This window comes from Dasypus novemcinctus, chromosome 4 (assembly GCF_030445035.2).
Source record: "Dasypus novemcinctus isolate mDasNov1 chromosome 4, mDasNov1.1.hap2, whole genome shotgun sequence".
In the NCBI taxonomy this organism is placed as follows: domain Eukaryota; kingdom Metazoa; phylum Chordata; class Mammalia; order Cingulata; family Dasypodidae; genus Dasypus; species Dasypus novemcinctus.
This window is the reverse complement of record NC_080676.1, coordinates 64,027,141-64,052,101: the sequence shown is the minus strand read 5'-3', so window position 1 is coordinate 64,052,101 and position 24,961 is coordinate 64,027,141. Positions and strand designations below refer to the sequence as shown.

The window sequence follows — 24,961 nt, the reverse complement described above, 5'->3', positions numbered from 1 at the left end:
GGTTGGGACATGTGACCATTTCCTCCTTTATTATTTCCATACTCATTTGATTTTCCATAACACTGTTCATATCTTCAGCCAAGCAGGGACCCTGCTGTCTAGTGTTATCTATGTATATGCTGTGACAAATGCCATGGCAACCTGTAATTACCAAAGATGACTGTGCAAATATATATCTCATTCCACATGCTTCTTATGATGTAATACAGACAGTTCTCCAATGAGAAGTGGAGTCCTGGGAAGACCTTTAAAACTGTGACTAATGCATTGCAGTGAAAGTGATGCTATATGACTCTGTTTGCTAGACATAAAATCTGATATGGTTCTCTCTTGAGGCATATACCTTTGGAACCTTAGATGTCATATTAGAAATCAGGCTACTATAAAGCTCTCATTCTGGAGAGACCATAGGCAGTTAGAGGGAGATGCCTAAAGAAATGCAACTTTTTCAGGCCCAGCTGTTCAACTATTCCCAGTTCAGGTGACAGACATGTTGGGTGAAGAAGCCTTTGACAGACTGTAGCTCAGAAACTTCATAAGCGACCCCAAGCCAGAATTGCCCAGTTAAAATACTCCCAAATTCCTCACCCATGGAAACTGAGTGATCATAAATAATTACTGCTGTCTTTGGCTCTAAGTTTTGGTGTGATTAGGTATGCAGCCATAGTATTGAAGCACATGTGCAGATCTATATTTGATTATAAATTATTGGAAGACAGAATTTAAAAAAAAAATTATATGTTCCAGGCACTGAAGATGGTTGCTAACATATAGTAAAAGTTCCTTGTTGAATAAATGTTTGAATGAATGAATGAATTTTAAATTTTGGAGATAGTCACATAAAAGCGATACACCGTAACTTCATGGGGTTAATTCAGCCACAGCATTGTGAGCCATAATCTCTAAACCATAATATAAAAAGGCAAAATAGATCTTATTCTTCCAGTCAGGGAGCAAAGTGTTTTCCAAACCATGCAATCTATTGTTTATTCTCAGTAATAGCAGGAGCAAAGGTTGGTACAGGATATATGTATAGAGTTGCTATTTTAAAAAGTATCCAGTACTATTCTTAACATTGCTACATGTGAAAAGACAACAGAGTTGTCTCTCTGTGTGTGCCTCAGTTAATAAAGGCAAATTATTTCTTTCATTATACTGTCAATGAAATTAGAAATTAAGATGCTAGAATTAGATTGTCAGAGTAAGGAGGACCTTATAGGTCATTTGTCCTGGTCAGTCTGATCCATAAATTCCCTCTGCAATGTTCTTAATCAATTTAATGCTTGTACAGCCCGTCAGGCTCTTTGTGCATGTCCAGTGAGAACAGATGCTTTCTGAAGGTGTCTATTCCATTGGTAAATCTGTTAGAGCATTCTTTATTCTTTTGATTTAAGTACCTTCTACCCCATCAGCACTATTTCTGCCCTCTAAAGACACATGTGTTGCTTTTGCTATGTAACCAACCTGGAGAGTATTAGAAACAGTGTCCCTTCTTAGTTTTCTCTTTGCTGTTACAAACATCAGGAATCCTTCAACTATTTCTTATGGAACATGGTATCTGTTATCTTACCCTCCTGGACACCCTCTTCTGAACAAGTTCTAGTTTGTCAAGTTCTCTTAAATGTGTGAGGCCCAAAACTTAGCACATCACTCTAGGAAACTACCATTTCCCCTATTCCGCACACTCCTCTTTTTGAATACAGCCAAATACTGCATTTACTTTCCTGTGGTCCTATATATTGCTATGGATCTTGTGGTCAAATTGTCTCCTTTACAACTTTTTCTATTTGTTTATTTATTTATTTTTTACATAAGCAGCTCTTAAATGAGCGTCATAACATGTATTCATTTTTTCTCATATCATAGTTAATTTTTTTAAGCTTAAAGTAGGATTTTACTTTTATCCCTCTTATATTTTATCTTATTGGATTTGACTCATTATTGCAGATGAGAATTTTTAGAATATTAATGATCATATTTTCATATTTATAATACCTTTTATCCTTTACTTCAAACAAACAAGTTCATTTCGATAAACTTTAAGAGCTATGGCTGTTTGACATCAGAGTTAGTATCAACTTTTCCTTCTTTCACATTTGATCAGGCACCAAGTCCTATTAATTTTGCCCACTTAATAGCTTAATTCCATTCATTGCTCTCTATGTAGAGCCTCCACACCATCTCTTCACCTCTCACTTAGATAATATCATTATTATCTAAGCCTCCTAACTGCTTTCAGCCTCTCAGTCTCTTGGTACTCCAGCCTATCATCATGCTGATCTGTCTCTGACAAAATCTGCACATCAGACTCGCTCAGACCGCTTTTAAAACTAATGATTTCCAGGTCAACCCCTAGACATATTTAATCATTATTTTTGGGTTAGGGCTCAGGCATGTGTAATTTTTAAAAAGTTTTATGATTCAGAGTTGTGTCAGACCTAACCAATCTTCAAGATCTGCTAGAAATTTGAGCTTATAAAAAGCAAAAAGAATAGACTATGCATCTAAACAAATATGTTATAGATAAATTTGGAGAACAACTTTGCCAAGGATTTAGATTCCTTCAGTTATTCTTTGGGAAACTTAAGTCATCTTAGGTTTGAAGGAATCCTGAGAAAGGGAAGAAGCAAGGAGAAGGAAACTGACATTTGGTACTAAGCACTGGGCTAGGCCATTTCACAGACATTATCCATTTAACTTTTAAAGCAACCTCTTGATGACAGTATTATCATCATTTTGGAGAAGAAACTGAAGCCTAGATTTTTTATTCATTATGCACCCTAAGTGACAAATTGGTAGCCAGGAATTATACATAAGTCTGTCTGACTCTTATGTAGGGATTAATAAAAACATTTAAAAATCTTAAGAAAGGGGTAAGATTGCATCTAGCATGGACATGTAAAATGATAAATTTGTAAGTATTCAAAGGGGTTTCACTGGCTTCTTAATTAAAGATCACATCTCCATGAGAATTAAAAATGTGGTATGATTAAAAATGCATTGAACTGGGAGTTAGGAAGTTAGGTAACAGTCCTAGAAATGTCACTAATTTGCTGTGGTAGTCTTTGATAGTCATTTCCTTTTGCTCCTCTTCCCTTCCTCTTTTAAAACTTCTGGATTTAGGCTGTGTATATGCTGGCTAGAATGACTGAATTTCTAAACCTTCCCTGTATCTAAGTGTGGCTATGAAACTGAGTTCTGGCCAATGGGATATAGGTAGAAGAGACTCAGAGGGAAGGAGCATTCCTCAGTCCCCTGGAATGCAGACCTGCTGGCTACTGGAGCAGCAGCAGCTGCCGCCATCTTAGACCCTCCAATGGACACCATACAGGCTTAGCATGGCAGAGTAACAAAACAGGTGGCTGGGTCCTTGACTAAAATTGTCTTGGATCTCCTACTTTCATAAGACTTGTTTTGTTACATTACTTTCTGTTTCCTGTCACTTCACCTGACCCTAATCCTAACTAATATACTTGGCTTTGTGATTTGAGTCAAGTAACTTCCCTTCTCTGTGCCTAGGTTTTCTTATTTATGTAACAAAGGGTTGAACTAGATGGTATATAAGATCTGTTTTGGGTTTCACATTCTCTATGACTCAATGGCACCCAATAAGGAGATGATTCCCCTGAGAAAAATATCTAAAACAACTTTTCTTCTTGACATGCTGGCCTTCTATACTCAGTAAGCCTGCTAAGTCAATATCAGAGGAAGCTACTCTGGAGTGGGATCTCCGCTGTGCAGAATGCTGGCATAAACAGCTATCAATTGTCTGCCATTGGAGAAATGGTCAGTTCAGAACCATCTGGAAACTCACAAGAGGCTTGAAGCTTTGAGAATATCACAATCCAGAGCTGTTTTTGCATGTATCATCCCACAGTGGGTATATATAAAAGAACTAGGCATAGCCATAAATCTCAGATGCATTATAATCACACCTGTGGAATGGAATTATGCCCATTTTATGAGGCAATCTGATTATTTGAAGAAGAACATCAGGGCTGGCACTAGGGTGAGGCAAGTAAGGTGTTTGCTTGCAATCTTTAGGGAGGCACTCACTCCCAGGGTATGCCTGAGAATGAGTACCTCCTTAAATTTTGGTTCTCCATGCATTTCATGGCCCTTACCCTAGTCCTGGCCCTGTTTCAGGTTCTGTATTATTTATTTTTTCTTCCTAAGAAACTCCACCTAAAGTCCAACATACATTTTAAATCTGGATTCTACATAATCCATTTGTTTCATATTGACTGACCAAAGGACTGCTTCTATTATTCATGTTGTTTAATATCTTTTATAGTTAGAAGCCCCCTCTAGGCATTTCATATATTCCCATTTCCTTGTTTCTGGTTTTGAGAATAGGTATTTGTTTATAACTTGCTAAAGTTCAAGATAAAGCTTTTGACACAAACAATGAAAAAAAATTATAAAGCTGTTGGGGTCAAATGATGACTTCTCATCATTAAGTACAGTGCTACCTAACCAACTAGGCTACTGACCTACAAGTTTATTTCTCACAGTGTTATTAATATTTTCCCAAACCACAACCTACAAAGGGCCACACTAAATACTTTTCCATCTTTCCAAAACCTTCTCTCCTTCCTGTGTTTCAGATCTAATGGGAATCCCACCTACTTGTCATCTAGAATAATACCCCAGTCTTTTGACTCCTCTATCACTCTTACACTCTACATAGCTAAGCAATCAGCAAGTTTATCCTTCTTCCCTCCATCCCCACTGCTTCTGCCCTAGTTCAGGTGTTCATCATTCTTGACCAATACAACTGCAACAACATGATCAATGATATTTAAGACAAAGCATCTTTACTACAGGAGTCTAATGCTTCAGATACAAGAACCAGAAAGGTAGCACCAATGAGTGACATTCTTTGAGTGAAAGTAATATCATACCATGAGTAGTGGGAACCATGGCAAATTGCAGAATACATGTCCCAAATGAAGGTGGAAGACACCTTATACCTCTAGCTGACTGCTACCAAGCAGAAATTGTGAATTTCATTTTTTAATTGAAGCTGGAAATATAGATTTTTATGTAAATCTTCCCATATTTCAAATGTTTGCAACTAATTTAAAATTTATTAAAAAATACCTTTTGAGTGTCAAACAAAATACATCTGCAGTTATGTGGCCTGTTAACAGCTAGTTTGTGACTTCTGCCCTATTCTAGCTGATCATCTAGACTAATCTACCAGAGTATATTTCTAAACATGGACTGGATCATATCTCTTCCTTATCTATACAGCTTAAAGGTTTATAGCTATAGGAGAAATCCAGCTTCTTAGAATTCTAAGAGCCTTCTCAACTTTGACCCAGCTTGATGCTCAGTCATTCTTCTCGCATACCCTACATTCTAGCCAAATCAGATTGCTTTCAGTTACCTGAACATATCTTATACTTTTCCACTTTGGAATGTCTCTTCACATTACTCTCCAAGCTGAAATAACTTTCCTCACTTACATCTTCAATGAAACAACTCCAGACTCCATTCATATGTGCCCTCTTCTCTGAAACCTTCCCTGATTTAGTTCTTCTCAGACAGAGTTGGTTGTGACTTCTTTCTTCATCCATAAAAATATTGTATGTATACACTTGTGGCATTTATTGAACTGTGATCCAGTTTGGGGTACATGCCTGACTCCTCCACCATATTGTGAACTCCTTAAGATGGACCAGATCTTTCCCATCTTTTATATCCCCTAACCCAATGTCTAGCACAAAGAGTAGATATGCAATAAATATGCCCCCTGAACTAATGAATAACTAAATAAAAACACATAGGTAAAGAGCTGATTTTATTGAGATTAACAGTATGAAGGGTTAGCTGAGACTAGACTTCATAGAGGCAAATGGGCTTAGAACATTGGAAGGGAATAATGTGGAAGTTTGGGCAGTAATTATAACCATTTTCCTTATCTGAGCTAACCGACAATAATGAACAGTTTGCAGTGATGTAGTTCCATTCTTTACTGAGCTCTAACTCCACTGCAGATATGATCTCCTTTACCTTGTTTGTGAATCAACTTGTTCCAAGGTCACAGAGTCAGTCTTTAGCAGAAACAACAGACATAAGTACTCCCAATTCTCACACAAGTCCTCTGAGTTCCAGAACATACTGTCTCTATTAAGTGTTCTCCTTGTCAAGGGTACATGGAGTATACACCAGAGGAGATTTGGAAAGAAGTTGACTGTGAGACATACTTAAATATGCTTCTCATTCACTTGTGTTCAGTCAAGGAGAAAAAATCATAGACACTCCAAACAGTTAACTGAAGAAAAGCCCATTCAAAAATTCTAGATAAATAATGGTTTTCTTGCAGGTGAAAAGGCAGTTTACTGTATATATATATATATATATATATATATTTATATATATATATTTGTATATATATATACACATACATATTAATCTCAGTAATCTTATCTCAACCCATTCAATTTTTAATCTCTCAAGCTTTTTTCTTTTAACCCTTTCAATAACAGGGATGAATGACCTATGATTTTCAGATAAGGGGAATGTCTGACTCTTGAGCATCTAAGCCTTGATTACAGAATCAGGAGACCACCCTCTCCCCATACAAAAGCCATATCTCTGCAATGCAGTACAGAGTTAAGGCTGCTTGGTAAACATTCTGATTCTGTCCTTCTGGATCCTTCACTGGAAAACTCTACATGCATCACAACTTTAAAATATAACTGTCTGGATTACCATTTGTAAAGATAAAAGGCAATGGTGAAAGATCTCAGAATCTGTGACCTTGTCATACTTCATTTTGGAAGTTCTGAAGTTAGGGCTTAGAGCTTTGGACTAAAATAAATATCGAAGGACTAATTTTTATATTATAAAGAGAAGTTGCCAGAAATGACAGCTCCTAAATAATTACATTATTATCATTATTAGGTTCATTACTTAATGTGCCATGAATTTTATATACATTATCTAAGATCTTCAAAACAACCTTGAAACATACATTATTCTTCTCAATTGACAGATAAGAACACTAAGGCTGAGAGAGGTTAAGTAACTTTCCCAAGGTTCATCAACTAGAAAGCATCTGGCCAAGATTCAAAATTTTTTCACTCTGCAAGTCTATGCTTTTTACTCTTTACCATGATGCAAAGAATATGTCCAATAAGATGGATAATGAAAATGCAGACACTTTTCAATCCAATTTTGGTTGGAGATGTAATTTTAAATTTTCCATGATATATGAGTAACTATGCTAGCCTAGAAATTCCCTTTTTACATTTTTTTTTCTTTTAAAGATTTATTTTTTATTTATTTCTCTCCCCTTCCACCCTGTTGTCTGCTCTCTGTGTCCATTTGCTGTGTGTTCTTCTGTGTCCACTCACATTCTTATCTGTGCCACTGGGAATCTGTGTCTCTTTTTTGCACCATCTTGCTGTATCAGCTCTCCATGTGTGTGGTGACACTCCTGGGCAGGCTGCATTTTTTTCGCACAGGGCGGTTCTCCTTGCAGGGTACACTCCTTGCACGTGGGGCTCCCTTATGTGGGGGACACCCCTGTGTGGCATGGCACTCCTTGTGCACATCAGCACTACGTGTGGGCCAGCTCACCACATGGGTCAGGAGGCCTTGGGTTTGAACCCTGGATCTTCTATATGGTAGGCAGACACTCTATCAGTTGAGCCAAATATGCTTCCCAAAATTCCCTTTTTATACAAAATAATTATATCATTGACTTAGTAGAAGCTAGAAAAATATCCTCCTTGACTGTACTAGTCCCTCCCTTCAGCTTATTTCTCAAAGAGATAAAAAGTTTGTCCTTCATAAATATATTTCATAGAGAGCATTTTCCATAAGGGGAAGGAATGACCTTTTTCTCTGTGATTTTGAGAAGAAAGAGAGCAGGTAGGGAGAATTTAAATGTTAAGTAAAACAAATATTGAAAATAAATAATATCAGCCAGGGAATAGCTGAAATATAGGTAGGCTAGCACTTTGACTATCAGGCGCCCTAAACACATATCATACAACTACTACTCCAGATCAGGAGGAATGAAAATAAATTTAAAAGCTATCATTAAAGACAATTGTTAAAAATGGGAAGGGCAAAGGAAGCATAAATCCACATTGATAGCGATGATTAGCTATGCAAATTAATAGTATTCCAAAGACTTGGAAAAATAAGTGTAATGGAAAGGTAAAAATATTTTAAGATCCAACTTATTTTAGGAAAATCTTTTTGGCAGTAAACTTTTAGATAACATTCTTTTCTATGCTCCATGTCTAGAAAAGGGAAGTGTGGGCAGCAGGAGATGAAGAGGGACCCGAGATACTTCTCAAATAATCTGATGCTTTGGATAATTTACCACAGAGGCGCAAAAGAGAGAAACTGAAGGATCACCTGAGAAGGATAAGATGTCCAGAGCTCACAGGGATTTTTGAAGGAAAATCGGATGTCAGAGATGGAATATCCAGTCCAACCACAAAAACAGAGGCCCAGTGATGAAGTGACTTATACTAGCAAGATGGGACAAATATGCAGACTGAAGCCAAATCTCATGAATTTCAGGCCAGTGCTCTTTCCACATTAACCAACAATGGTATAAATGGTGGGTGAGCAATGGCTACCAAAAGATGCAATATTTCAGGTCGTTGTCAGAGGCTGTGATGGTTAAGCTAATGTGTCACCTTGGCCAGGTAAGGGTGCCTAGTTGTTTGGTCAAGCAAATACTGGGCTAACTGTAATACAAAGGCATGTCATAGATTTTAATCATTAGTGAGTTGATTGCATTGATGGCTGGCTATATGCACAATCAACTGAGGAGATTGTCGTCAGCAATGAGTGATGTCTCATCTAATCAGTTGAAGACCTTCAAAGGAGAAAAGTTTTCTCCTTTTTCAGAGTTTCAAAGTTTTCAGAGACAGAATCCCCATCTCTACTTCAGATAGCCAGTGTCTCCTAGGGAATTTAACAAGGACCTTCATCCGAGACCCGGCTTACAGCTTGCTCTATAGAATTGGAAATTGTGCATTCCCACAGTTGCATGAGACAATTTTATAAAATCTTCTACTATTTACAGATATCTCCTGTCAATTCTGTTTCCCTAGAGAACTCTGACTAGTATAGGGCCCCCTCATGACAAATACCCTGAGTCCTTTGGACTGATCGGAAGATGGACCTGACGCAAAGATTCAATGCTTATATTCCCAGGTTTTTCACTTATATAAATTCATGATACAATTTTTAAAAAAAGGAAAAGAATGGGTGAACTAATTGTGACATATTCATATGACAAAATATCATATGACTAGAAAAAATCATAAGGGAACTTTCTGGGGTGATATAAAAAATTGTCAAATCTCATCAAACTCAACAATCAAAATATGAGTATTTTATTATATGTGATTTATATCTTAATTAAATATGAGAAAAATGCAAAAAGGAAACAAATTAGCAAACAAAAGATAGTGTGATGGTTAGGCTCATGTGTCAACTCAACCAGGTAATTGTGCCCAGTTGTTTGGTCAAGCAAGCACAGGGCTAATTGTAATACAAGGACATTTATGGACTTCAGTCACCAGTGAGTTTACTGCATAGAGAGCTGATTGTATATACATCAATCAGGGAGATTGCTGTCAGCAATGAGCGACACTTCATCCAATCAATTGAATGCCTTAAAAGGGGAAGAGATTGCAGCACTCAGAGAGAATTTCCCAGCTCCTCTTTTGAAAGCCAATGTCTTCTGGAAACTCATCAAGGACCTTCATTGGACTTTCATCAGAGCCCCTGGTTTGCAGCCTGCCTGCGGAACCTGGACTTGTGCATCCCCATGGTCGTGTGAGAGACTCTTATAAAATCTCATTCCCTTGACAGATATCTCCTATTGATTGTTTCCCTAGAGAACCCTGACTAATATAGATGGGATGTGGGAAAAGCATGAAATTTTAAAACCCTTCCACCAAAGATGAATGATCTAGGTAGGAGAGTGCTTTTCTATAAATGTAAACAAACAAAAAAATTGCCTTTTTAATTTTAAAGATAGACATGTTTATAATGGGTGTGATTTATTTTTTTGCCACCTTAAATAGCTGATGCTCATAATGTAATCTTTTCTTCGTGATGAAACCTGCAGCTCTTTTAATTACTATCTTACATTAAAAAAGTTAAGGGGGGCAAGATGGCGGCTGAGTGAACATCCCTGTTAGAGTCTTCTGCAGGGAATCGGCTGGGCGGCGTTGGAGACTCTTTGGGACCTGATTGTTTCGGGATTTTTGCTGGTCCGGAGGTGTCTGGACATCGATTTGGAGGGAAGGTAACAGAGAGGATTCGTCTGTGAAATATACACGGAGATCCCAGCTACCTGTAGAGGATTCCCTTCTTGGGTAGGCGGAGACGAGGCATCTAGCCCCGCTCGGTGGGGCTGAGCCAGGCCGGGCCGGGCCACGGTAGCGTTTGGAGCCGGGCGGGGCCGGTTCAGGCCCCGGCTGCGGGCCGCGGTAGCGCTTGGAGCCGGGCGGGGCCGGTGCAGGCCCCGGCTGCGGGCCGCGGTAGCGCTTGGAGCCGGGCGGGGCCGGTGCAGGCCCCGGCTGCGGGCCGCGGTAGCGCTTGGAGCCGGGCGGGGCCGGTGCAGGCCCCGGCTGCGGGCCGCGGTAGCGCTTGGAGCCGGGCGGGGCCGGTGCAGGCCCCGGCTGCGGGCCGCGGTAGCGCTTGGAGCCGGGCGGGCCCGGGTCAGGCCGCGGCGGGTACGGAGCCGGGCAGGGCCGGTCCAGGCCGCGGTGGCGGGAGGTGGATGCCGGAGCCGGCTGGGCCGCTGTAGCGAGCGGAGCTGGGCGGAGCCAGGCCAGGCCAAGGCGGCGTGAGGAGCCGGGCAGAGCCGGTCCAAGCCTCCGCGCGGGCGGAGCCGGGCCTGCGGAGGGGTTTCTGTTTTTTTTTTTTTTTTTTTTTTTTGAGCATCTGCAGTACTGGGGAGTTCGTGGGCCCTGGGCGGCCTATTGGGGGTTTGTGGGAAGGAAGGTGCTTGCAGACCCATTTGGGCAGACAGACGGGGGGGTTTTAGGGCAAAGCGGGGGGAAGTTGTTGTTTTAGATAGTGTTGCAATTGTGACACGTGTGTACCTGTATCTCTCTTCTCCCTATCCGTTCCCCACCGTTTGCCCATCCTCTTTTTCTTTCTTCCTTTCTTCTTGCCTTTCTTTTTTCTTTATTATAATTAGTTTTTTTTTTTTTTTTTTTTTTCGGTTTTCTCTTTCCCTCTTGTCCCTCATCTTCCACTTATTTTTACTTTAATTCAAGTATACAATAGGTGCTACAGGGAACACCTCACATTTGCTGGGTTTTCCCATCCTCCACTGCCTCATTTCTGTGTGAACTGATTTAGGCTACCTACACTATCCCCCTTCCCCTGCATCTTGATATCCACTATCATTTACTGTCTCTCCTATATTCCACCCCCCACCTTCCGTTCTTTGATCCACAAAGTGTCTAACTCTTAATTTCTAATACCTTTGTTCTGTTTTCTGTCTATTATCCACTCTTGAAACTATTACCTTTCTTTTCTTTTTCCCTCTCTCATGAAAACAATAGCTGTGTAGTTCATACCATATTCCTCCCAAATTCAGTCATCAACTTCATAAAAGGTACTCTACCTACAGCTATAACTCTATACAATCTACATGAATCTAACCTCCATCCTTCCAGATCTCATATTCCTGCTTTATTAACATACATCACCAATACAACTTTACACTTTTCCCTTGCTTACACAATTGCCTTTCCCCAACACTAATACTTTCCTCTAAAGTGAACTTAACCAACAACAAGTAACTAGAATAAGAAGAAAAAAGTGACAAAGAGAAGATATAACACCTGTGCAAAAATAACAACTAATTAACCTCCAAGAGCAGACAAAGAAGCTAAGGAACTGATTAAATTCATCAAAATAAAGAGATGACCAGGAAGCAACAAAAATCTACGAACCAAACCAATAATCAGGAAAACATGGCTGAATCCAATCAACAAACCAATAATCACGAAGGGGAGCAAAACTTGGCACAAGCAATGAAAGATCTCAGAACATTTATCACCGACAAATTTGATGCAGTAATGAAAGAGGTTAACAACATGAAGACATCACTTGGAGGGGAAATTGCAGACATACGCAAAAACATAACAGATATGATGGGAATGAACACCACAGTTCAAGAAATCAAAAATACACTTGCAGCAAATATCAGCAGACTAGAAGAGACAGAGCAGAGAATTAGTGATGTGGAAGACAGTACATCAGAAATCAAACAGATAGTAGAAGGGGTCAATAAGAAGATAGAAAAAATCCAATTAGGATTTAGGGACCTGAATGACAATGCAAAACGCTCAAACATACGTATTATAGGCATTCCAGAAGGTGAAGAGAAGGGAAAGGGGTCAGAAAGAGTGTTGCAGGAAATAATGGCTGAAAACTTCCCAAATCTACTGAAAGAGACAGATGTACATATCCAAGAAGCACAGCGCACTCCACAAGTCATAAACCCCAACAGGCCCACCCCAAGACATATACTTGTCAAATTATCCAATGCTCAAGACAAAGAGAAAATCCTAAAAGCAGCAAGAGAAAAGAAAACCATCACATACAAGGGAAGCTCAATTAGATTAAGTGCTGATTTCTCTTCTGAAACCATGGAGGCAAGAAGACAGTGGTATGATATAGTCAAGGTACTAAAGGAAAAAAAATTTCCAACCAAGAATACTCTATCCAGCTAAACTAGCATTCAAACATGATGGAGAGTTCAAAATATTCGCAGACAAACAGAAACTGAAAGAGTATACCAACAAGAAACCTCCCCTTCAAGAAATTCTAAAGGGAGTTCTGCAGGAAGAAAGGAAAAAACAGGAAAGGCAAAGTTGGAGGAGAGTATAAGACCAACAACAACAACAAAAAAGACAAAAAAAAAAAATACAAACAAAATATGACAAACACAAATCCAATCAAAATATGGCTAACACAAATAATTCCTTGATAGTAATAACACTGAATGTCAATGGATTAAACTCACCTATCAAAAGATTCAGACTGGGACACTGGATAAGGAAATATGACCCATCCATATGCTGTCTACAAGAGACACATCTTAGACCCAGAGACGCATGGAGATTGAAAGTGAAAGGCTGGAAAACAATCATACAAGCTAACAATAACCAAAAAAAGGCAGGAGTAGCTATATTAATATCAGACAAAATAGACTTTAAATGTGAAACAATTGTGAGAGACAAAGAAGGATACTACATTTTAGTCAAAGGGAAAATCTGTCAAGAAGATCGAACAATCATAAATATCTATGCCCCTAACAAGGGTGCCTCTAAATACGTCAGGCAAACGCTGGAAAAACTAAGTGAAAGAATAGATACATCTACAATTATAGTGGGGGATTTTAATACACCACTATCAACTCTGGACAGAACATCTCAAAAGAGAATCACCAAAGAAACAAAACATCTGAATAGTATATTAGAGGAGCTCGATCTAATAGACATATATAGATCGCTACACCCAAACACAGCAGGATATACATTTTTCTCAAGCGCACATGGATCATTCTCCAAGATAGATCATATGCTAGGCCACAAAGAAAGGCTGAACGAATTCAGAAAGATTGAAATCATACAAAACATTATCTCTGACCACAGTGGAGTCAAGCTGGAGATTTGCAAGGGAAAGAAGCCCAGATTTCACACCACGATTTGGAAATTAAACAACACACTCTTAGAAAAACAGTGGGTCAAAGAGGAAATCTCAAAAGAAATCAATGACTACCTTGAAACAAATGATAATGACAACACAACATACCAAAATTTATGGGATGCAGCAAAAGCAGTACTGAGAGGGAAGTTTATAGCCATAAATTCATATATCAAAAAAGAAGAAAGAGCAAAAATTGAAGAACTAACTGCACATTTGAAGGAATTAGAAAAACAACAACAAAGTAACCCAACAGGAAGAAGAAGGAAGGAAATAACAAAGATAAGAGCAGAACTAAATGAAATAGAAAATAAGAAAGCACTTGAACAGATAAACAAGACCAAGAGCTGGTTTTTTGAGAAGATTAACAAAATTGACAAACCTTTAGCAACACTAACAAAGAAAAAAAGAGAGAAGATGCAAATACACAAAATAAGAAATGAGAAAGGCGATATCACCACTGACCCCACAGAAATAAAGACTATCATAAGAGGATATTTTGAAAAACTATATTCCAACAAAAATGACAATCTAGAGGAAATGGACAAATTCCTAGAAACACATAAACAGCCCATATTGACAAAAGAAGAAATTGATGATCTTAACAAACCAATCACAAGCAGAGAGATAGAATCAGTTATTAAAAATCTCCCAACTAAGAAGAGCCCAGGGCCAGATGGCTTCACAGGTGAATTCTATAAAACATTCCGGAAAGAACTGACACCAATCCTGCTGAAACTATTCCAAACCATCGAAACAGAAAGAACATTACCCAACTCCTTCTATGATGCCAACATTACCCTAGTACCAAAGCCAAACAAAGACATCACAAGAAAGGAAAATTACAGACCAATTTCTCTAATGAACCTAGACGCAAAAATACTTAACAAAATACTTGCTAATCGTATTCAACAACACATTAAACGAATTATACACCACGACCAAGTGGGATTCATCCCAGGTATGCAAGGATGGTTCAACATAAGAAAATCAATCAATGTAATACACCATATAAACAGATTGAAGGAAAAAAATCACATGATTATATCTATTGATGCAGAAAAAGCATTTGACAAAATACAGCACCCTTTCTTGATAAAAACACTCCAAATGATTGGAATACAAGGAAATTTTTTGAACATGATAAAGAGTATATATGAAAAACCTAAAGCCAATATTGTTTACAATGGAGAAATCCTAGACTCCTTCCCTCTAAACTCAGGAACAAGACAAGGATGCCCACTGTCGCCGCTCCTATTTAACATTGTCTTAGAAGTACTTGCTCGAGCACTGAGGCAAGAACCAGAAATAAAAGGCATTCAAATTGGAAAGGAAGAAGTCAAAATCTCATTATTTGCAGATGACATGATCCTATACATAGAAAACCCTGAGAGATCTACAACGAAGATTCTAGAACTCATAAATGAGTTTAGTAAAGTCGCAGGTTATAAGATCAATGCGCAAAAATCAGTAGCATTTCTGTACACCAATAATGAGCAAGATCAGGAGGAAATCAAGAAACAAATACCATTCACAATAGTAAATAAAAAAATCAAATACTTAGGAATAAATTTAACTAAAGAGGTAAAGAACTTATACACTGAGAACTATACAAGATTGTTCAAGGAAATCAAAGAAGACCTAAATAAATGGAAGACTATTCCTTGTTCATGGATAGGAAGACTGAACATTATTAAGATGTCTATCCTACCAAAATTGATCTACACATTCAATGCAATCCCAATAAAAATCAATGCAGCCTTCTTTAAGGAACTAGAAAAACTAACTATGAAATTTATTTGGAAAGGAAAGAGACCCCGAATAGCCAAAGACATACTGAAAAAGAAAAACGAAATTGGAGGAATCACACTACCTGACTTCAAAACATACTATAAAGCTACGGTGGTGAAAACAGCATGGTATTGGCATAAGGAGAGACATATAGACCAATGGAATCGAATTGAAAGCTCTAATATAGAACCTCACATATACAACCACATAATATTCGATAAAGCCACCAAACCCTCTCAACTGGGAGAGAGTGGCCTATTCAACAAATGGTGTCTGGAGAACTGGATAGCCATATGTAGAAGAATGAAAGAGGATTACCATCTCACACCTTATACAAAGATCAACTCAAGATGGATCAAAGACCTAAATATAAGAGCCAAGACCATAAAAACCTTAGAAAGCAGTGTAGGGAAACATCTACAGGACCTTGTAATAGGTAATGGATTTATGAATATCTCACCAAAAGCACGAGCAGCAAAAGAACTAATAGATAAATGGGACTTCCTCAAAATTAAAGCCTTCTGCACCTCAAAGGAGTTTGTCAAGAAAGTAAAAAGGGAGCCCACACAGTGGGAGAAAATATTTGGCAATCATATATCTGATAAGAAACTTATAACTTGCATATATAAAGAACTCCTACATCTTGAAAATAAAAAGATAAACAATCCATTTAAAAAATGGGAAAAAGACTTAAACAGACACTTCTCCGAAGAAGAAATACAAATGGCAAGAAAGCACATGAAAAAATGTTCCAAATCTCTAGCTATCAGGGAAATGCAAATCAAAACCACAATGAGATACCATCTTACACCCATAAGATTGGCAGCTATGAAAAAAACAGAAGAATACAAGTGCTGGAGAGGATGTGAAGGAAGGGGAACACTCATCCACTGCTGGTGGGAATGCAGAAGGATCCAACCATTCTGGAGAACAGTATGGCGGTTTCTCAAAAAACTAGCCATAGATTTGCCATATGACCCAGCAATATCACTGCTGGGAATATACCCAGCAGAACTGAAAACAAGAACACAAACCAATATATGTACACCAATGTTCATAGCAGCATTGTTCACCATTGCCAAAAGTTGGAATCAACCCAAATGCCCATCAACAGACAAGTGGATCAATAAAATGTGGTATATACACACAATGGAATACTACTCGGCTGTAAGAACAAACACACTACAAACACATGTGATAACATGGATGAATCTTGAGAACCTTATGTTGAGTGAAGCAACCCAGACATTGAAGGACAAATACTACATGACCTCAATGATATGAAATAAACAAGCTGCCCTAGATAGCAAGAGACTGAACGATAGGCTTGCAGGAAATCGGAGGGTGGAGGAAGGATGTGAGCCGATGTCTGCAGGGGTGGAATTTAAGACGAGATGGGGGTAAGTATGAACACAAAGAAGAGATAAAAGGGGGGCAAGGGGTTGCCTTTGCTTGGGGCTTTGCGGGTTTGAGGGTGGCTGGGGAGGGACGGGTGGGTAACGTTGCCCAAAAGTGGGGGGAGGGAGGGGTAGCATACGAAACAGGAGAGGGTCAGGTGTTGGTGGAGAGTAAAATGCCGAGAAAATCATATCAAAATATAATAAAGAGGGTTACCTGTTTAGAATGCTCGGAGGGGAGGGTCTGATGCAGGACGGGCTCCTGGGGAATGTCTAAATGCTCATTCTGCCAGAGTGGGTGACACCATGGGGTAGAAACCCAAGTAGTGAGAGTGGGGGTGGACCCACATCCTGGGGAGGACTAATGCCATCCAATAGAGGGAACTGTATCCCTCGAGAGAAAGGGTGGCTCCCAGGGCATTGGGGCAGTTGAGCAAGTTAGGCCCTGAACACTATTCCATCTATCTCTGGAAGTGGCTCCTCAGGAAACGGAGGTTGGCTATCACTGAGGGCACCAAGGTGGAAGGGAAAATGGACGTTAAATGTGTGGAACCAAAGTAAATGGGGGGTAAGAGAGGAGTTTCTTGAGAGTACACAAGGATGGATATAAAACATGTAATATTACACCATAACATATAGGAGATGACAGACTGATAATGTAAACCATAATGTAAAACATAGGATAACTAAAAATGTAAAGAACTGTGTATCCTAAAGTATGCACCATAATGTAAACACAGATGTCACCTTGTTAGAAAGCTAATGTCTCAGACTCTGTACATCACTTTAAGTAAATATGATATGAATAGGGCGTAAGAGTATCACTGTGGAAGGGAAAAGGTTTTCTGGTGGATGTGTGGGAGTGCTGTATATTATATATATACATTGCTGTGGTCTAGGACTCCTGTGAAGAAAAGCTGAATAATTAGGGGGGGGGGGGGGAAAGAAAAAAATAGGATGTGGAATTTTTTCAAGTCAACATTCTTTATCTAAGTTCTTTATCTAACTTTATCCAAGTTCTTTATCTATCCTTTAAACTCATCGCTATATGCCATTCCCTAGTAAGGGACCATGACATTATATTGGGCTTCAAATTTCGGGGAGTTCTGGATCACAGAGTGTTTCAACAATGGCAATGGAGGGATACTGGTATGGGATACCAATGACAGATGATATATGACTGACAGGGAGCTGTACAGAACATATGTCCAGGGTGCATGGTAATGTTTGGATATACTCATAGTGGCAACAATTAAAAACCACAGTAGGGGGGGTACTGGGTTCCTGGCCAGTGGTGCTCTGTCGTGGTCCCTAGGGGAGCAGCGACAGTCTCCCAGGTACAGTGGTGGGGACCGGGAGGGAGTGAGGGTTCAACAGTGAGCCCCTGATACTAATGACTATGCTTGTGAGCTGATAAACCCAAAATAATAACAAGGCCTAGAGCAACTTTGTGCCTGGGAATTTCCTTCTGTCAGCCTTCATGTTACTCAAATGTGGCCAGTCTCGAAGCCAAACTCAGCATGTAAATGCAATGCCTTCCCCCCAGCGTGGGACATGACACCCGGGGATGAGCCTCCCTGGCAACGAGGGACCACTATCAACTACCAACTGATGATGCAACTGGAAAATGACCTTATATGGAAGGTTCAATGCGGATCAGCAGAATATCCATGTCTACATAAAATACCATGACTTTAAAATGCTGTTTGACCTAAAGTAAGGGGGAAATGGAAAGGAGAAATGAGTTTATATGGCTACGAGTTTCTAAAAAAGAGTCTGGAGGCTGGCAGAAGGTTTGCCCTCATGCACAACTGAGCAGAGTCAGAGAGACAGATAAAGCAGATACAACCCCCAGATATTGGTTCCTTTGAGGGCTAAAGAGACCCATGGGAGTTATGGTCATGGCCGATGGGGTTAACTACCAGGGCAGATGGCCCCTCTTTGGAAATGGTGTTTATGTGTGATGAATCTGGACTCAGATGGGATCTCCCTTCATAAGACTTTCATGCTAATGTGCTGGAGGTGCAGTTAATGTTGGGGTTTAAGATATATTTAGGGGATTTGAATCTCTGGACTGACAATGTGATAGCCAGATCCTGAGCCTCAACAGACTCCAGCACCTACAATCTGATTTATTGGACTTACCACACTCAGCTAAGATGGAGGTGAAGAAGGACAACCACCACACCATGGAGCCTAGAGTGATTACAACTGAAAATGGGAGGATTGCATCCAGCATCCAGGTGGAATCTGAGCCTCCTCTTGACATAAAGGTGCAATGGACACAACCAATCCAGTGTCCACATAGAAGAGGTGGCATTGGATTGGGAAAAGTGGACATAATGGACAAAGGGTATGGGGAAAGGCAGGAAGAGATGAGAGGTGGAGGTGTCTTCGGGACATGGAGCTGCCCTGGATGGTACTTCAGAGGTAATCACCGGACATTGTAAATCCTCACAGGGCCTACATGATGGAATAGAGGAGAGTATAGGCCACGATGTGAACCAATGTATATGAGGTGCAGAGGTGCCCAAAGATGTACTTACCAAATCCAATGGATGTGTCATGATGATGGGAACGAGTGTTGTTGGGGGGGGGGAGAGGGGGGGTGGGGGGGTGGGGTTGAATGGGACCTCACATATATATTTTTAATGTAATATTATTACAAAGTCAATAAAAAATAAAAAAATTAAAAAAAAAAAAGTTAAAAAAAATCCTTTTAAGAAGAAGAAGGGATATTTGAAATCATCTGGTTAAAATACATAACTGAGGAGCTGAGAAAATAGATTTAGAGCAGATGACTCTACTGAAAGAAACACGAATAGAATTTGGTTTTCTAAATTCTAAATTCAAGAGGAATACTTTTCACTGTACTGCAATATTCCACGGTGTTTTTTTTTCTTCATTCCATGGTGTTGAGAGATGTTTTAAACCTATTCTACCTTGTGACATCCAACTTCATAAAGCACTATGAACCAAGGTTTTTAAAAGCAGAAAGATACAGACAAATGGTAGAGATGGTTTTACTGATGTGTCTTCCACATGGCTAACAAAAACAATTCACATGTGTTGTGATTCATGAATACATCTTATGGACAGGGTGGTCTTAATGAAGACCTAAGAGTATATCTCTATCCACAGGCCTGGTGCTCTTCTAATTCTCCTGAAGTGGCCAGGGACACTCTGACATCCAGTACAGCCTACAGCAACCCCTGTGCTGGAACCCAAGAGGAAGAAAAGAAAGTCCTAAACAGAGTGTATTTTCCCAAGTGACCTGGATGCTCGCCACATCACATCACCCCACTTTTAGTGCAAATCGAGTATGAGCTTGCTTAGGAGGCCAGAGGGAGTCACAAACAAGGCTGGAGGTGGATTTCTGAGTGGACCTCGATACTAGCACTGGCTCATGCAATTTCAGATCATGAGCAAGTAACTTCACTGTGGTTACCTCACTAGCAAAATGACTAAATAATGTCCCTTTATCAAGAGAAGTAAATGAAGTGGCAGAAGTCAAATTCATCCCTCTACCAATGCCCAGGATTTGCTATTATAAGGAGTGGCATAGGTCTTCCCTAGCTTTGGGAATGGCAATAGGGCTTCCTTTCCCATTTTCAGTACCTGTACCTTTAAGGTCTCACAGGAAAACCTGTTTGCATGTAAGTGAAACACAGCCTTCCAATGACCCAAGCTGCCTCTTCAATTCACAGATACTGGTTGAGGAATAGAGGAGGGTTGAGACAAAGATCTGAACATATCACTCCTTGCCCTTTCCACCCTTATCAACAGCTGGAAAAAGGAAGCAGCCTTGGGTTTTTAGGAGAATACAAGGGAGAAGAAAAACCCTTCTAGGGTTAAACGTTTGTGTTTCTGGGTATTCTAGAAAATAGGACTAGAATAATACCACTTACCTTAAATTAACTTGATTGACACGTTTTTATATCTTAAAGATATATCTTTACATCTCAAACAGAACAGTGATTTATAGTTCATTATTTGTGAATAGTAAAACTGTGCACAAAAAGTTAAATGACTTCTCCTTAATGGGCTACATAACATGTAAGTGGTGAAGCAAGGTTTTTTGTCAAGGCTTGTCTGACTCTGAATCCTATAGTTCTTGCTGTTTGGTCAAATAAATAACTTTGCAACAGATGCGTTAGCCCACTCTTGCAATGATTACCATGTTTGCTATCCTAACAATAGAACAAACATCAGTTACCCTTGTTGACCTCCTACAGGAGCTGTGGACCTTGGAATCCAATCTAACAATTAACAACTGACACGTGCAGGAAACTTTAGGTATTTAGATAAGACTCTATTAAAAGCACCAATAAAACTGTTTCCCTATTTATACCTAAAACATTCAGCCAACTTTAGCGTTAAAAATGGCCCGAATACCTATTCCTATTTGTAGAGGCAATCGGTGTTTTTTCTCTTCTAGGGAATTTTAGGTAAAAGAAGAAATCCTCTGGTTATTTTCATCAAGTTGTTAGAGGTCAGAAGTGTATAAGATACCCCTGCAAACTCTGATCTCTATTCCTGAACTTTAACTTCCAGCTTCTTACAAGAATTATAATTAAAAATTTCCAGTGACAACCACTAGTGTGAAATGGAACTGCTTCCAACCTAAGGGCGTACAATTTCAAGGAGTGAAGTTTCTAGTGAAAAAACTTTTGGGAGGTAATGAGAAAAGAGTGAAGGGTGAGGGTTGGATAACCTATTCTATTTGACTCTGATTATGTCAAATGACTGGGAAACCACAGCCTTAGGGAAAAGAAGATGGGGAAAGTAGTTTCAAAATGTGGGTTGGAATCTGCCCTCCCCCATCATTTAGTAGTTAATTTATGTCAAGAAGTCCTTCATCCTCCTAGAATCTTTAGCATCTGTAAAATTTAGATCACAATATATCTGATTAAGAGAAATCAAGTTAGAAGAATAAAGCAATAAATAGACTACTATAATAATAGAATGATAGTAGATAATACCAGCAATGTTAGAATAATAAAATAATAATAAAGTACTTTGTAATCTATAGAATGCTAAACAAATATTAGTCATTATTTGGGATTGCTATGAATCTGAAGCTACCTGATCAGCAAGACTCAGAATTGAAACCACTAGAGATAGTGTTTTTAATAATAAGAGTTTACATTTGTGGAACAGTCTATGGTCCTAAGACATTCCTTTTTTTTTATTTCAAAATTTATTTTTATTTATTTCTCTCCCCTTCCCCCTCTCAGCCCCCCAGTTGTCTGTTCTCTGTGTCCATTTGCTGTGTGTTCTTCTTTGTCTGCTTCGGTTGTTGTCAGCGGCACGGGAACCTGTGTATCTTTTTGTTGCATCATCTTGTTGTGTCAGCTCTCTGTGTGGGTGGCACCATTCCTGGGCAGGCTGCACTTTCTTTCGCGCTGGGCGGCTCTCGTAACAGGGCGCACTCCTTGCACGTGGGGCTCCCCTACACGGGGGACACCCTACGCAGGGACACCCCTGCGTGGTACAGCACTCCTTGAGCACATCAGCACTGCGCATGGGCCAGCTCCACACGGGTCAAGGAGGCTGGGGGTTTGAACTGCGGACCTCCCATGTGGTGGGTGGACGCCCTATCCGTTGGGCCAAGTCCGCTTCCCCTAAGCCATCCCAAAGTTTCTCACCTGACACAGACAGGGAGACAAGGCTGCCAGGATCACTGGCTTGCCTAAAGTTAAAGTTAAAAGGGCCAGCATTCAGTCAGATCTTAGAAAGCCAAGGTTCTCCTCACTGCATTCATTACCCTTCTGCCTCCCTTTTTGATTCTTGGGTAATAATGATCCCTTTATATTCCCTAACTCATTTTTGTTAAGTTTCTTTTTCTCAAAGCAAATGACAATATTTAGAATGGTCTCAAAGGTGGAAAGCAGAGCTGCTGCTCAGAAAGCACATAATGATGGCTTTCATACTTAGTCATTGTCCATCAATCTTGAAATAGAGGCAATTTCAAAATTTATCACAAGATAAAAACAGGGTCAGCAGAACATATGTGATTTCTTAATTGGTTATAAGGGTGACTATTGTTCCCCTTTTTCCTGACCAAAAGCACTCCCATTTTAGCTATGACCATAAAGGACAGCGGTCTCGCCTGTTGGTAAAAATAGCAACACTGGAAATTCAGCAGGACACAGATTTCTTCACAGCTCTTGTCTATCCCTAGAAACAACCAGTCTAGGCACAGTCACAAAACAAAATAACGCATCATTTCTGTGGGAAAAAAATTGAGAATATCCACATAGTATCTCCATTAAGGACAGTTCAACCCCCTTATTCATTCACTAAAGATAAACGCAAATTTGTTGCTTTCTTACCTGTAAATTATAATGACTTAGAAGGATTTTTAAATGGCCATGCAGCTCTGACTCTCTAGGATTTTATGTCACATGAACACAAAGTTAGGCAACCACACATGATCATAAAACCTAGGAATTAAATCTCATGGGCCCAATGAAGATTAAAGATATGGTATAATTTGTTGGAAGATATTGAAAAAATTAACTCTCTGCTTGGAAATATTCTACTTTCTATTTATTTGGGCTCTTCTAAAAGTAACAAACTATTTTTTGAGTATTAAAAGGGAATAAGAAATATGTACCAATTAAATAAGTGTCTTATGGAAACCTAGGTGGTGTGTCTAATAGAATTAAGCAGCTCTGTGGAATCACACATACATTCACTCATGCATTAAGCCTCTATTGTGTGCAAAGAATAATTACAAGCCCTGCAGGGATAGAAAGAAGAATCAGACCATGGATGCCGCCCTTGTCAAATTGCTCACACAGAAACAATAAGAAGGGACTCCTTACAGGATTGGAAAGTTGACAAAACTGGAAAAGTCATGGAATATCAAATGCTTATTGTATATGTTTAGGTCAAATATGACAGCCCTAAGACTGGCATCAATTATTGCTATAGAAATGTGAACACACAAGAATGTTTCATGTTTGCCCTCCTCCAAGCCTATGGACTAAAGAGAATAATCTTTTATTTTATGCTTAAAGGGACATCAAAGAGTTTAAGTCTCAAGATGTGGGGAATCCAAAGTTCATGGCAAGAGAAATCAAAACAGTAGTTTGGCAGTAGAAGCTTCTGCTACATTTTTTCCCCCTTTATTCTCCTCTTCTTTAAAGAAAATTAAACATTTCCTGGAGTTTTGGAAAACCTGACATGACCTTACAGTTCTGGACAGAAGCAATACATGAAATTTATCTGGAAAAAAAAAAAAAGGCAAAATTGGCTGAAAACACTTATTTTCTAAATCTTGGCAGACAAATGTTTACCAGATAACTAACAAGAGCCTTTGCTTCCTCATCTAAAATGCAAAGAAGTGCACAGGAACCAAGACACACATGTGAGACAATTATATGGTTTCTCTGCAACCTAAACGATTGTGGTTCTTCCTATGAAGACTGGGCAGGAAGACTTCCCTCCATTTACAAACTGCTACTGTATTTTGGGACACCTTTAACTTTATGTAGGAGTGGGCACAGCCACCCTGCCCCCATATACCACTAATCTCACAGTGGAGGTGATGTCCTTACTGACTGCCATTTCTGTGGCAGTCCCAATACACGTCTTGCCCTATTTCTCACTTGCCTCATAGCTTATTCTCTAGAAGGTCTTAAGACTATGTGAAAAATTATTTTATCTAACTCCAGATTAAATTTGACTCTTTGTGGGCTAGTTTAAGGATGCAACTATTTTGTGTTCGTGTCTATGATGAAATGAGAATAGGCAGAAAGGAAAATACACTGAACTAGGTAGGAGTTAGTTCTGCACCTCAAACTCTTTCTGGGACTTTTGGTGATGCAGTCCGTTTCTAAAGCCTCAGTGTCTCATTGGTAAAATAGAAAGGCTGAAATGCATCCCTTCAAGCTCTATGAATTGTAATATTTGTTTACCTCTGAACTATTGGGAAATAACCCATATTTAATTTGAGAGTTGCCCACACTCGTGGGTTTTCTCTGACCACTCAAATTCTTATACTTGGTGTCCTGTATGCTATGGCAAGATCTAGGATTGCACTGTCTGGTCCA

The 24,961-nt window shown here is 39.4% G+C and overlaps 1 protein-coding gene across 8 annotated transcripts in view; it reads right to left on the bottom strand.

Annotated features, from left to right (window-relative positions):
- Window positions 1-24,961, bottom strand: part of LPP (LIM domain containing preferred translocation partner in lipoma) — a 715,716-nt gene that overhangs the window by 23,841 nt on the left and 666,914 nt on the right. The gene's annotated exons all lie outside the window — the stretch shown is intronic.